General features: G+C 28.8%; 1 long non-coding RNA gene across 2 annotated transcripts; it reads right to left on the minus strand.

The window, feature by feature from the left end:
* Positions 1-5,012: 5,012 nt before the first annotated feature.
* On the minus strand, positions 5,013-6,999 carry LOC128197445 (uncharacterized). Of its 2 annotated transcripts, none has more exons than XR_008250050.1 (3): positions 6,936-6,999; positions 6,562-6,716; positions 5,013-5,193 (listed from the first exon to the last, which is right to left on the minus strand). It is a non-coding gene; the product is annotated as an uncharacterized LOC128197445 (long non-coding RNA). The 2 variants fall into 2 exon arrangements; XR_008250049.1 differs by having other exon boundaries at positions 6,562-6,797; positions 6,936-6,998.
* Positions 7,000-14,250: the final 7,251 nt, after the last annotated feature.

A 14,250-nucleotide genomic window follows, 5' to 3' on the forward strand; every position in this document is an offset into this window, starting at 1 on the left:
TCCTACACTAATTCTTACAAACTTTACTTCCAAATCCACTCTCACTTACCTCCAAATCCACTCAAATAAACAACAAAAAATTTACCTTCAAATCCTCTCAAATTCATTCAATCACTCTCCCTCAAATCCATTCAAGTGAACAAAGTATTAGTCTCTTTTATGAGTTAACTTATTAAAGTTTTCTACGTTGTTATACAAGTCTTCAATCGTTCATTATGAATAATCCAAGTTTTTCTATTTTCTTATTTGGATCTCTCGGGTTTTCTCTTAATGACAATATCTTTTAATTTATCTTTTGAGTTAACAAATTTCATCTTGATGCCTCAAGATATAATTTTTTTCTCAAATAAAATAGAAATATCAACCTCAATGTCTTCGGTCCTTTTATGAAAGATATTATTAGAACTAATTTGAAAAGCAACTCCATTGTTACATATAAGGGTCATTTGAGTGACATCTTCAAATTGTAATTCTTTAACTAATTGTTTAAGCCAATCAAGTTCACAAGTTGTTTAGGCTATAAAAATCAAGTTATCACCAATAGAGGCACAATATATGGAAGTGGATCTTTCCTCATAAGCATATAATAGGCAACTTTAGTATAGTTATTGTGACCATATAGCAAACTTTTCCTAAAGATATTTTAATGAACTTTAATATACGAATGACAACAAATGGAAAATTGAGAAAATAACTCACCCAACTTACTGCGAAGGAAATGTTAGAAATTTTTCAACAAACTTTTTATACTTCTCAGATTAGATAGGAGTTTGTATTGAGATCCATAAGTCTGCTAACAAATTTGAGTTCACAAACTCAATTTCCTACAAAATATCCAATGCATACTTGATTGATTAGTGGTGTCACCAAGTCGAATGATGACGATAGTGTCGACACTAGGGAAACAGCAACGCCAATTGTGATGACGAAAAAAAAAAGGGACCAATGGATTCACTAGAAAACCCTAGCTCTTGATAGCAACTTAAGAAGTAAACTTTAAACCTAACTTAACCTTACAAAATTGGTTTGTAAAGTGAGGTTGCACTGACTTATCTACTATAAATTCATCTTATTTCTAGTTTATGTAAGATATCTAGCACGACCCCCTCATGCTAAGGCATATATATCTTGAGTGTGGGACTAAAATTTAATGATGGTCTGATAATAACTCAATAGTGGATGACATGATAGACCCAACAAACTCCAAAGCTTGCTAAGATAGGCTTCAAATGACTTTAATATAAAGTGAAAATAGTTAAAAACCTAGTTATATGATTACTTTTATTGTGTAGAATATAAATAAGATAATATATTTATAATAAATAGTCATATAAAAAATATGAACTAAGCCTAAATACAAATGATATTGTAAATAATAATATCTAATTATATTAAGATAACTGATGGAAACCATCTTCGAGCAAGTTGATGAAGACTCCATGGAAATGAAGAGTGATGTGTAGAAGCCGTAGAAGACAAAGGTAGTGTGACATGAAGAGTGGGCTTAGGATGCATCTTGAAGGAGGTGAGGCCAACCAACAAATCTAAAGGGTTAGGAGAAGTCTTGTAGAAGACAAAACCTAAAAGAACTTAGAGAAATTGATATTGTAATTTGGCAAAGTTTCACTAATATCATTCCAAGTTGTTTTTACAATTGTTTGAGCACCCTTTATATAGGAGAAGGAGTGACTCAAATGTGTTGAAAAAGAAGGAAACTAAAGTAAATGAACTAATGAGATACATTGAACTAAAAAACTTCTTGAATCTTCCTTGACTAAGTGCAATGTAGGGGAGCATTCTCCTTTAAAATTGACTAGATTCAATGTAATGGAGCCTTCTCCAAGTTCTAGAAGAAACCTTAAGGCCCAAGCAAGCCCAAATCAAGTCCAAGAGGCGCATCCCACTTCCAAGGTCCATGATGACGTAAAAACAACCCATGTTTGATGCAAAACAAGCCTAAGAGAAAAGAATAAAAGCTAGCATATTATCCTCCATAAAAGTAGAGTTCTTTAAATTCCTTCTTCTTCTTCCAATCTCCTAGGCATAACTCTTATTAATGGTCCAATGTTGCTTTCTCTAGATGATCCTCCATCAATAACTAACAACAATGGGAAAAAATTGTTATTCAAAATTTCAAAGAGAAAACTATAATGTCATTGTAGTATAGTCTACATCACTCCATCTTTTTGACAAATCTACCATATAAAACAAGTACATTGAATCAAGTTAAGTCTCAGCAAAAATATCTTTAGATATTATATATATATATATATATAGAAAAGATGTTTAGATATTTTTGTTAAGATATAAGTAATATGGTTTAATTGAGTGTTCTTTGCATGATTAAATACAATGCTGAATAATCTAATGTTTTTTATATCTCATTCTTCCTCATGGTTAATGACTTCATCATGTTACCTTATATATGGTTAATGTTATTATATACATTGTTCAAGTGCACTATATATTCACTTAAGTTTGCATTCATTTAATTTTGTATCTTGTCTAAATCCGTATTTAGAAAGGAAATATTTTTGGATCAAGTTTTTAATGACATTCTCATCAACTCTGCATTGTCGAACAATAATTTGCATGGACTACGGTTTGGATTGTTCCAACAAAACAATAATCTTTGAAACATAGGTAAACTCTATAAAGGAGGGTTTGAACAAAGTCTAAAACTTTTTTGTAAATAAGTGTTAGACACTATTGTAGGGGTTAGACAGTCTGCAAGTATTATTGAACACTTAAAGATTTGAAAGCAAGGAGAAGACAAACTTTTATACTAATTCACTTTAAACTAAGTTACTTCTAGTTCTCCCTCCCACTAATCTTTAAAATATTACAAACGAGTTTGACCACTCCTTGTTTTATAAACTAACCCAACTGGTTAGGCGAGTTTCACTACTCCTAGTTTACACTAGTCCAACTGACTAGATCATTTAACTCCGTTGAGTTAAATCAACAAGTATTTTAATTCACTTTTGAATATACAAAACAACAGAGTATTTTTTTTTAAAATATAAGAACAAATGATTACTCTCATAAAAAGAATATAATTTCAATACAATTAATATTTGAAAATTTGTAATAAAACTTTTCTTTTTCAAAAGGAAAAGTCTAGATGATGTAAGCTTAAGATAATGTTGACAGCACAAAAGCAAGCAATAAATATTGATTCTTGTTGTCTTCTCTTCAAGCAACTGCTTGTACGAATGTGTCAGACAAAAGGCATTAGGTAAACATTCTTAAAATATTTTCCTATCTCTTAATGTTCTTCTGATTCGATGCAAAACTTTCGAATAAAGTTACGTACTTTAATGATCTATACAAAAAAAAAAAGAGAGCACATCACCACAGACAATAAAGTACTAAATTGTACATGCATTAAAAGCATTAAATGTTCTTAAGCATTTAAGCATGTTAGGTGTACTAGCATTGGCAAAGTCTAGTTGAGTAGCGTTTAGCGCTTATGATAGTGTTTACACATATAGCGTTTAGCGTTTAACGCGCTTATCCTAGACGATTCATTTTTTAGATGTTATTTCGTTAGAAGGTTATGTTAAACTTTAAAGTAAGGTTTGCTTAGATAATTTTGTCTTAAAAATTTCTAAGCATTGACGATCTATTACACGTAGACCTTGACCTTTGCGTTTTGTGCCTCCCTGACTACTCATCTTTCTATAGGATTTATTAAATGACTCATCATATTTGATAATTATATTACCCTAATATTCAATAATATATGATCCCTAATATTCCATAATTATATTACCTCTAATATTTAAAAAGTTTGTATCCAATTAAGTTTTTGCACCCAACTCTATATCAAAATGGAAACTAAGTGAATTTATATTGTAAATATAGAAATTTATTACAAGTAAATTTAATGTCAATTAAGTATCATTTAATATTATTATAATTTTTTTGAACCAATAAAATAATGTAACCACCTATTTTTTTTTTAACATTGGACTTGCATGAACAAAAAAAATTATATTTTACATATTAGGTTTGGTTGAACTTATTGGGACATTCATGCATATTAGCTACTTATTATGTATGTAATTTATTTTCCAATTTCAATTTGTTCTTAATAGAGACCGTGTGAGCGAGGGCGAATTTAATCAAGTGTTTATTTAGAAGATGGATGCCATAAAACAGTTATATTGGTATAGGAGATAGGTTTTGATGAAAGAGAGAATAAGCAACATGTTTTATAATACCCATGTATCTATTCAATGAAAGTGGAGCACTATTTTCAAATTAAGAGATGGAAAAAATATATTAGGAAAATGATTATAAATTTAGTAAAATGTATTATTATATTAAAACTTTTAGAATATTTTTTTTAATATATTAACTTTTTAGTATATTGATATAATTGACAAATGCATTTTTTTATTATGTTAAACTAATGAATGAAAGATGTTAATTAATTTTCTTTATATATTGTTATATTTTGTTATTTGTCATTAAGGAAAATAAATTTTATTAAATTATGAGATTATTAACTTATGTAGATAATTACAAGTAGTTTAATATTTGGGTTCCCATACTAAGAAATCATGTATTGCATTTAAGAATTTATTATAGTAGTGATAATTACAAGAAAGATAGTGTTAATTTTAGTTCTTATTCCAAGAGGGAATACCCATTGGAGGATGATGGGAAAATAACATTGTATACGATTGTTTTGACAATTTCTAATAGAAGAATTGACAAAATAGAAAACGTACGAGGGATCAGAGATAAAGAAACTTAATCAGCAGAGATCTACCATTTTAAATTGACAAAAACTTAGAGAAAATTCTCACTTTAAGAAAATGATTCAAATTCTAAAATGAGCAAATTCTGAATACAAGAGTCTAAAAAAACTGATAAACATTACTAAAGTTCAACCATCAAGCCTCTTAAAAACTTGAGTCTAAAAAGTCTCCAATTACAAGAAAAAATAAACACATACAAGGCCCAATATTAGCAAATAGGCAAAAAAAAAATTACAAGGCCCGATAAAAATGCAATAGAAGCAAATAGGAAAAAAAGTAATTATAAGACCCAAAATAAAAATTACACAAAAATACAAAAATTTTATTCTAGTTCCAAACCTACTTCATGTTCCTATACATAATATCATCATACATTCTTTCTTAAAGAAAATCCGATCTTGAATTCTTGTAAACTCTTTATTACCTACAAACAAACATTCAAACATAAGTTATAAAAAAAAAACTCAAACATAAAATAATTAAAAAAAATCTATCTAAATTGAGATTTGAAAATCTTCATTTGGGATCAAAGACTAATATGAAAAACATATCAAACAATTCCAAAACATTTTTTTATTGACAAACATACAAAGAAGAAAATCCTCAGAAGCAACAAAAGTAAAAGAGTGTCTATGAACGTCATACAACTTTTATTAACTGAAAAACAAAGAGGCATTTTGTTAAAACATTTGGAGCATTCACATTTGGAGCTTTTACGAGTATTTGTTTTGACCCTTGAAATTAACTTTCTTATATGCTTGCGTTCCTTTCGATCATACATTTTGTTGTTCAACTTTATTAGTGAAACAATTGCATTAATGTATTCTAGCAAATTCAAGCCCATAATGCACTAAAAATTAGAAAAACAAGAATTAACTCAAAACAAAACAAATTATTTGCACTAGTAATACAAAAATAAGATGAATCTCACATCACCACTTACTAAGTATTTACTCCCAAGTCACTCGTGATGCACTTTTAAAAAGTTATGCACTATCACTCAAATTCCTCTTTAGTTCTTAAGAAGAACTTTCAATCAACCTATAAAAAAAAAATAAAGACAAGCTAGAAAGCACAAAATCAAGGAATAGGGTAAACCAAAGGAATAAAAAATATAATAAAACTAGAAATATGGCAAAGAAACAAACACTAAAAAACAATATTAATTTAAACTATGCATTTTAAAATTGCTACTAGAAATATAAAACAAAATAAGTTTAAAAATTAAAAAAATTCAATCTCCAACAAACTAAACTTTCCTAACCATTCAACCTAATACAATTAGAGAAAATAGAAACTAAAAAAAATTATGAAAAGAGACTCAAACGAAAGTAAGTTAAAAACAAGTATGTCTCAAAATAGAAAGAATAGATATCAAAACATATAAAGGGTAATGATAGGTTGATACATTTTGACATAAATTTTATAATAAAAAAAGTAAGAAATAATGTGTGAAATAAGAAATGTGTGAAATAAGAATGTAAATATATGTCAAAGAATATTTTCCCTTGTATAAAGAGAGTTTAGTGGCGTGGGCTCCTTATTAGAATTTCACTGCCACCTGCGTGCCATTGGAGCCATTAATTTTCCAAGAATTAGAAACAAACCTTAACAATTAAGAAAAAAAAACTAAAAAAAAAATCGACTAAGGAATTAAACATGGAGAACATATGAAACAAAACACAATTTTCGCAAAACTTAAAAATCAATAAAATTAGAAAAAACGTAAAAGGCTTTTTCAATAACATTATTATATCAAATGAGAGAAAATACAAACAAAAAGCTGACTCACTGGGTCCCCGCAGCGGTTGCTGCGGCGGAGCATAGTACTCATCGTCGCCCCCATGGTGATTCCAACCACCACGCCAGTGGAAATACCCGAAGAAGAAGAAGACGATGTCGGCGGAGGTGAAGGTGTGGTTGGACTCTGCGAAGGACAAGAAAACCCTAACGCAGGGAAAACGAAGAGTCTATGTGTCATTAAAACAATTATGCAGTCCTATTGGCACCAAGCAGATAATCATCCACCTATTAAAATCAGTAAAATATTCTTCCACAATCACAAATCAAGCCTCTGGTTTGCGAATGAAATTCAATCAGCACCGCGTCATTGATTATATATTAAATCAAATGAACAGAATGAAACCTGAATTGCTCGGATTGTACCTCTAATTTCAATTACTCCTGCTGGGTTGCCTCTTCACGTTTGAAGCAAACACCCAGAACAGTAACACCAACAACAATCAAGATCACGCCTATCTATTTCTATATCTTTTTTTTTTCTACTAATTTTGCAAAAGTTCTGAAAAAAAAAATTATAATAAAATTTAAAAAATATATAATTTTTATTTTTAAATGACAAAACAACTTCTATATATATATTTTACCTTTTTTACACTAATTCTCAAATAGCATAATCTAAAATCAGATAAGCTTATATCCAAATCATGTTTATATTTTGTCACACAAGCAAAAACCACATAGGACTATATGCATCGTTGTGCTGCAAGTTAACATTGTAATTGACAAAAACATTTATGAACTTATTCTAGGTGGCAGAGCATGTTCTCATCTTTATGTCTATTGCACAACAACATACATTCTAACCAAAGTTTAATAAGTCATGTCAAGTATTAAAATGTTGTTGGAAAAGAATATTAAAATTTAATGTTGCATGGAATGCATTCAGTGCATCTCTATATGTTTATGTGAAAATAAACAAAGTTGTGAAAATAAAAACTTTGAAGTGAAGATTCTCAACGTGCAGAAAATAATTTACAATAACTCTTATATCTCAGCTCAATATTTAAAAGAAATTATTTCAAGTCAAGGGATGGGAGCATACTGAGATAAAAAGTGTGTCTATATGTTTACGAGATCATTGTTTGTATTCAAATAGAAAATTGGTAGAGTGGTCAAACTTAGTTTTCAGAGTAAAAAATTACCTATTTATATAATATGCAAAAACTGTGTAATCTCTCGTGTCACTCTCATCCTTTTTCAAAACCGCTAATCAAGAGTGGTTGATTTTCAAATAATTTATAATCAAGAACCGTTGTTGTTCAAACAATACTTTGTTTTAATTAAGAGTGATTTATTTCCAAACAATACTAAGTGGGTTAAGAAAGAGTGGTTGAAATCTAAATAATACTTGAATTTTTAGTTAGGAGTAGTTGCATTCAAACCTTACTTGGGATTTTAGTTAGGAGTGGTCGAAGTTTAAATAATAATAATTTTTATCTTTGTAACATTACTTTGTTTAATGAAACTAGATCAAGTTAATCAAATTCTAGATGCAAACTAGTATAAAGATTCATTGAGTAAAGTATTTTAATCTTTTAAATTCCATGTTCTCACTATTCATCTAACTTAAGCGAGTTTTGCGAAAAAGAAGCTTGAAATTTTTTAGATAGTATGTCTATCCAAGTTTATAGGCATGTTTGACTATTTTCATCACACAATATCTCTAAGAAAACTACATGACAATTTGTCTATCAAATATAAACTTCATCTATCATCACTTGAAACTTTGCAAAACATTTTTGAAAAGTCCTAAAACCAAATTCAACAATTCCTTATTGTGTTCTGACCTAATACTTTCCTATTTAACTTTTGCAAAAAAATATTGATGTTCTTATCAAGATCTGGAGCGTGGACCTTCAGAAAATTACAACATCTGAGTAGATTGGAGAATCTTGATATATGCCACTGAAGATTGAAATACAGTAGAAGATTCATTTATAAAAGACTCTCTAATACTTAAGTTAGTAAGAGATTATAAGGTTTCTATGCCTATGACTTATGTGATAAAAACAAATAATATCAAGATAATATTAATAAAAATAATAGCTTACCATATATATGATAATCATCATAATAATTATAATAATGTGATATCTTACCTAATTAACGAAATATTATGTAGATATAAAGCTAGTATTAAAGAATATCATAACATAATCAAACTACCAAGATTTGGTTATATATTCGGTTAATATATGAATATATAGGCCAAAAAATATATCTTAGAATATTATGTAATCACTTTAGGTCAACAGTGTTGAATGAGACTTGTTAGGCCGCGTCACTTAGCATATTTATTGGGTCATGTATGTACAATTGATATTTTAGTTGTCATATATTTTAATTATGTGTAATTACTTACTAAATTTTATAAACTTGACATTTATGTAAGTATTATTGGTACTCTATTTAAAGATTTATGAAAAATTCTTTCTTGATATTTAACTATGTAGAATGGAAAAGTGTGTCATTTTGACATTAAATCTTTAATAATATCATGTTTTCTTTTCTATGACTTTTTATTCTTTCTACAAATTATTTAATAATATTTGGAATAATACAATGACGGGTACAAATATACTCATTATCCAATAGGGACAAGAATGAGTAAGAGTATAGTCAAACCACATCTATCTTACCCTATTGTTATTCTTGATGGCAAATAATCCTTTAAACCTAGATAGTGTTGACAAGTACTATAACACTTTAGCAACGTGATCCTTCAATACTATTTTAATCAAATTCTCTTATTGAATAGTCCACATATTGGAAATGTCTTTAATGTTGCAAACTGCTTCCATTTAAAACATAATAATTAGGACATGTATGTATCTTCTTATACTAAAACCTCATGGATTGAAGACACGATATTGGACTTAAACACCAATTAGAATACAAAAGTATTGCTTGTGAATATTTATTATTGACTCTCCATGTAAAGTGTTGTGCAGATGATAAAGCTTTGGTTTCCCAAAAACTTATCAAAGAAAAAATATATTTCCCTTATAGATCTTTTTGCTAAGATTGTATTGCATTGTGTATTCTTTAGTTTTCTCTCCATTTCCATTTTCCATTTTCCAAGTATGACTATATTAAACAATTTCAAATCTTTTACCCGTAAGTCACCTTCTTTCTTTGTTCTCCATATCACTTTCCACTTACCCCATGCAATTCTCTTACCTTCATACCCATCACCCCATAGAAACTCTCTTTGAATTTTTCTAACAATTTTTCCTGCAAACAAATGCATTTTGAATATTTATAAATAATATAAGGGAATGGCTGATAGAACAAATTTTAAGGTTACTCTTCTTACAAATGAAATATGCCTACCTCTCTATATGGCTAACCTTTTCCTAATTTTTTATATCATATCCAGTCAAAAGTATTTCCTTATATGGTTTCCTCCAATTCGGATACCTAAATACTTGAATGGTATATTCATGATTTTGCAATTTAATACCAATGAAAATCTTTGAAGCTCTCTTTGTTGAACTCATATGTCTACTAACTTACTTTTTCGAAAACTATCTTTAAGTCCTTATGCCAATTCAAAACATGTTAGGATTCTCTTTATAACCATAATATGTTTTAAATTGGTTTTAGCCACAAAAATATAGAATAATTATCAAGTTACAAAAGTAAATACAATGTTTTACTATAATTTTAAAATCTAAAATTTTATTATGAATAGTGAACATTAACGACTTTCATACTTTACTTTTTATTAACATCTCCAAGTTCAACTACTTTTTAATTTAGAATAAAATGGAAATACGCAAATAACGTAATTCATCACTTCACTTGTAAATAAATTCAAATTTAAACGGAGAAAAACTTTTCACAGAAAATAATGACCCAGGAATCTGGAAAAGAGGAACAGATAGAATGAAGCTACCAAACACAACTTCTGCTTTTACTTCCTCCACCACCGCAATATCTTCATTCACCCCCTCAAAGTTTTAAAATGGCCATTTTACTCTCCGTGTGGAGCTACTTTCGAAATATATTTTTCAGAAACTTTCCGAAATAAGTTTTTTGGAATTTTTGAAATAAAATTTTAAAAAAATAAATTGAAGTAAAATTTTCAAAACAAAATTTCTAAAAAGAAAAATTCAGAACATATTAAATGTATTCCCGAACAAACTTTCTCAAATATGATTTTCATCATAAACTTTATGATATCTTTCTGAAACAACGTTTTCAGAATAATGTTACATCAAATATGTTTCGGAAAGAACTTTTCAAAATACATTAAGTAATTTTTTGAAACAATTATTTTTTCTGTATTTTTCTCTTCTTTCTTTGCAGCGTTCACTTTGTCTTTTTCTTCTGCAGAGGCAGTAAAAATGGAAATAGCGAGGGTAAGAGTGTAACATGACAACAAGGGGTGTGATATAATAATCAAGAATGTTTAAATCTTTTAACTTTGCATTTATACGGCACAAGTTATTTCTCTCTTGTTCTTCTCAAAATCGGTTCTCCGCTAATTTCATTCATCTCATTAAAGATTGATTAACTAGTGAATCAATTTAATCTGACTTATTTATTAATGAGTCGAAAAGTTTTAAAATTCGCTTAACCACACGTTGGTAAGTTAAACAAATTAATCCTAAGTCACTTAACTATAAGTTTTTTAATTAAAATAATAATAAAAATTCTAATTCAAATCTAAATAAAGGAAAAGAGTCATAAATTATATTATCAATCAAACATAAAATTTCATTCATACTAAGATATCATAAAATCTTCTCAACAAAATTTTTAGTAGCTTCATAACGATTCAAATTTATTTTTGCATAAAAATTGAGTTACTAAATATAAATATGTGAATTTTCATATTACCTAATTATTTTATACAAAAATAATTCTACACAAGCTTCCATTTAAATATTTTGTAAAATGACTAACTTAACAAAAAATATTTATTAGAAAATTAGATGGACTGATGAGTCAACCCGATTCCCTATGGGTTCAACTCAAGTGAGTCGAGTTTCTTAGTGAACCAGTTCAAGATTGGTCTGTATCAAAATTTCAAAAAAATTTCAATCTAATTCAGCTTGAACTCGTAGTAAGCTAAGTTTGTTCACATATTTCAACCTATTTTGACAACATTAACTAAAATTATGTTTAAGTATCAAATGATGTTTAAGTCAAATCTTAAATCCAAAATAAAAATTAAAAATATCAATGTTTAATTTTAAGTAGATTCTTTAGAAACTAACACATAGGTAAGGACAAGGTAATCACATAAAACCAATATAAGGAGTCATTATTTTTAAAGGAGTGAATATTTTTATTCATGACTATGAAGTTATTCTTTTATAAATGATAAAAGAAACTAAACTTACACTTTTATTACTTATTTTTAAAAATTTGATAAATTAACCAAACTTATTTTATTCCTCTGTTTATAAAATCAGCATGACTGATATATTAATGCATTATTTATTTAATAATTAATATATTAAATAATGTTTTTAAAATTACTTATATTTTACCATTTAATTTTGTTATCAGATGAATTATTTTAAGTTATTTCTTAATTATTAATAAATATATTTTCTTTCCATCATAGTTCCTTGCCACTTGATTTACAAACTAGATGCAAAAAAATGCTACAAAATACAATATGACCTTTACTTTTAATGAAAAAAATTAAATTAGTTGTTTCAATAATGAAAAAATTTAATAATACAATAATGATCATAAATAAAGGTTTCTAAAAGTCATAATGGCTCAATTTTAATATTACGGTTTCTTTTTCTTGTAATTAAGATATTAATAAGAAGAAGTTATAGACACATCTTATTTTATAACATTTTATGCCAAAATAAATTTAGTGAACAGAAAAGACAGCACTAACTACGGAATAATTATATATTTTACATATACTGTTATTTTCATAAAAAAGAATATAATAATAAATATTTTATTATCTTATTATTATAATTAATAATTTTTAAGACAATATTTATTCGATAAAAAAACATAATTATATATTATTAAGAATGAATACGTTTATGAAATACCCTACCCCCACCACCGCCGCACCAACACTCCCCCCGCCCGCTCGCGCTGTTGTATTATCAGTACTTATCTTACAAGATTTTATCAGTACTATTATAAAGCTGAAGCAAAATGAAAGATATTTCTAATTTTTTAATATATATTCACTTTTGTATGCTTTTATTATGTTTAAACCTTCGGATAGTCTAGTATTTATAAGAAAATTTCAAATGAATTTTTATATTTTTAATTGTGTCAACTAGGTTCATACAAAATGTTTTGTTTAATATAAATATTTGAAAAATTAACTTAATTAAGTCATATTAATTAAGTTTTCACATACGACATTAAAATGTGTTAAGGTGAATATTTTATTATATGTTACATAAAATTTAATAAATTAAAAAGAATATAAAAATTATGCGAGCAGCGTTCAAAAAAACTCTAGAAACTTCATCCATCCTCACCAACCTATCAAGTTCCCAAAAAGTCTCTGTGTCAACAACCTCAATATTAGCTCGATCTCATCCCCATCCTGCTTCAAACGCCCGTTCCTCCTCCTTATGATCTACACCACTTGTTCCATTTTCTCTGCTGGCAAACTCTGCAATCCTAAACTTGTTTTTCTCTTCAAGACTCATCTCCCTCTTGTTGGGATTCTTAGCCTTTGCCTTAGGCTGCTTCAAAGGCTTAACGGGAGGGGCTCGCATGGGAGAAGGTGTGCGCACGGGGGACTACAGAAAATGAGCTTTAGAAGAACTTGCAGATGGCTGCGGAGGCTGTTGTTGCAATTTCGCGGGAGGCATCAAATTTTCCTTCTTCTTCACCCTCTCTAGCTCAACGTGGCTCCACGAACTAGCCTGCAATTCCTCCTTAAAATCACGATCATGTCTAACCAAATCTTCGAATTTCTCATGAAAAGGGAGATACAACTCCTCAAACCTCGTCAAATGTTGCTCCGCCATGGTGTACACATCGTGACCCTTGGGGTTATAAGTCAGTGCATTGTTAAAGGTTATAAGTCAGTTCATAATGTCTCTCAAAGGGGCTCTCAATTGCCTCCGCAAGCTTTGCAAAATCAAATTGGGACTTTTCACTCTCTTAGGTTTCGAGCAAAAGAGGGCGAAAATGGCTTGCACCAAGCTTCTCGCGTCTATGGTGCCTCTCAATGGCGCTGCTTCTCTGGTTCTGAATCATCCATTTTCACAATTAACTTTTTATAAGTAATTAAAAGAAAATAAACCTAATCCGTAAATTATTTCTCCTAAATTTTTTTCTTTCCAGAATATTTTAAGGAATCCAATTTATTCTCTCCTAATTACACAGTACCCATAAAATAATCTCTTTCTTATTCTCAGCTATCTCCTCCCTACAACTTTTGAACAGAATAGAAAAGAGGGAAGAAGTTCCTCTTTGCAACGCGAAACACCGCAAAAAAAAAGGAGAAAGAAGAAGAACACTCAACACGCCGTCGCGAGCTACCACAAATGACGCTTGGTCACGCCATCATGAAACCATTGCGACTACTTTCTTTGCACGAGATAAAAGATCAAAACGAAGGAGAAGAAGAGAACGACCGAGGGTTACCATGTCATAATCTCTTAAATTAAAAAAATTCTACATAATAAAATATTTTGACATTAATTATGCAACACGTCAGCACCAACAC

The sequence above is a fragment of the Vigna angularis genome, chromosome 6 (assembly GCF_016808095.1).
Source record: "Vigna angularis cultivar LongXiaoDou No.4 chromosome 6, ASM1680809v1, whole genome shotgun sequence".
In the NCBI taxonomy this organism is placed as follows: Eukaryota; Viridiplantae; Streptophyta; class Magnoliopsida; order Fabales; family Fabaceae; genus Vigna; species Vigna angularis.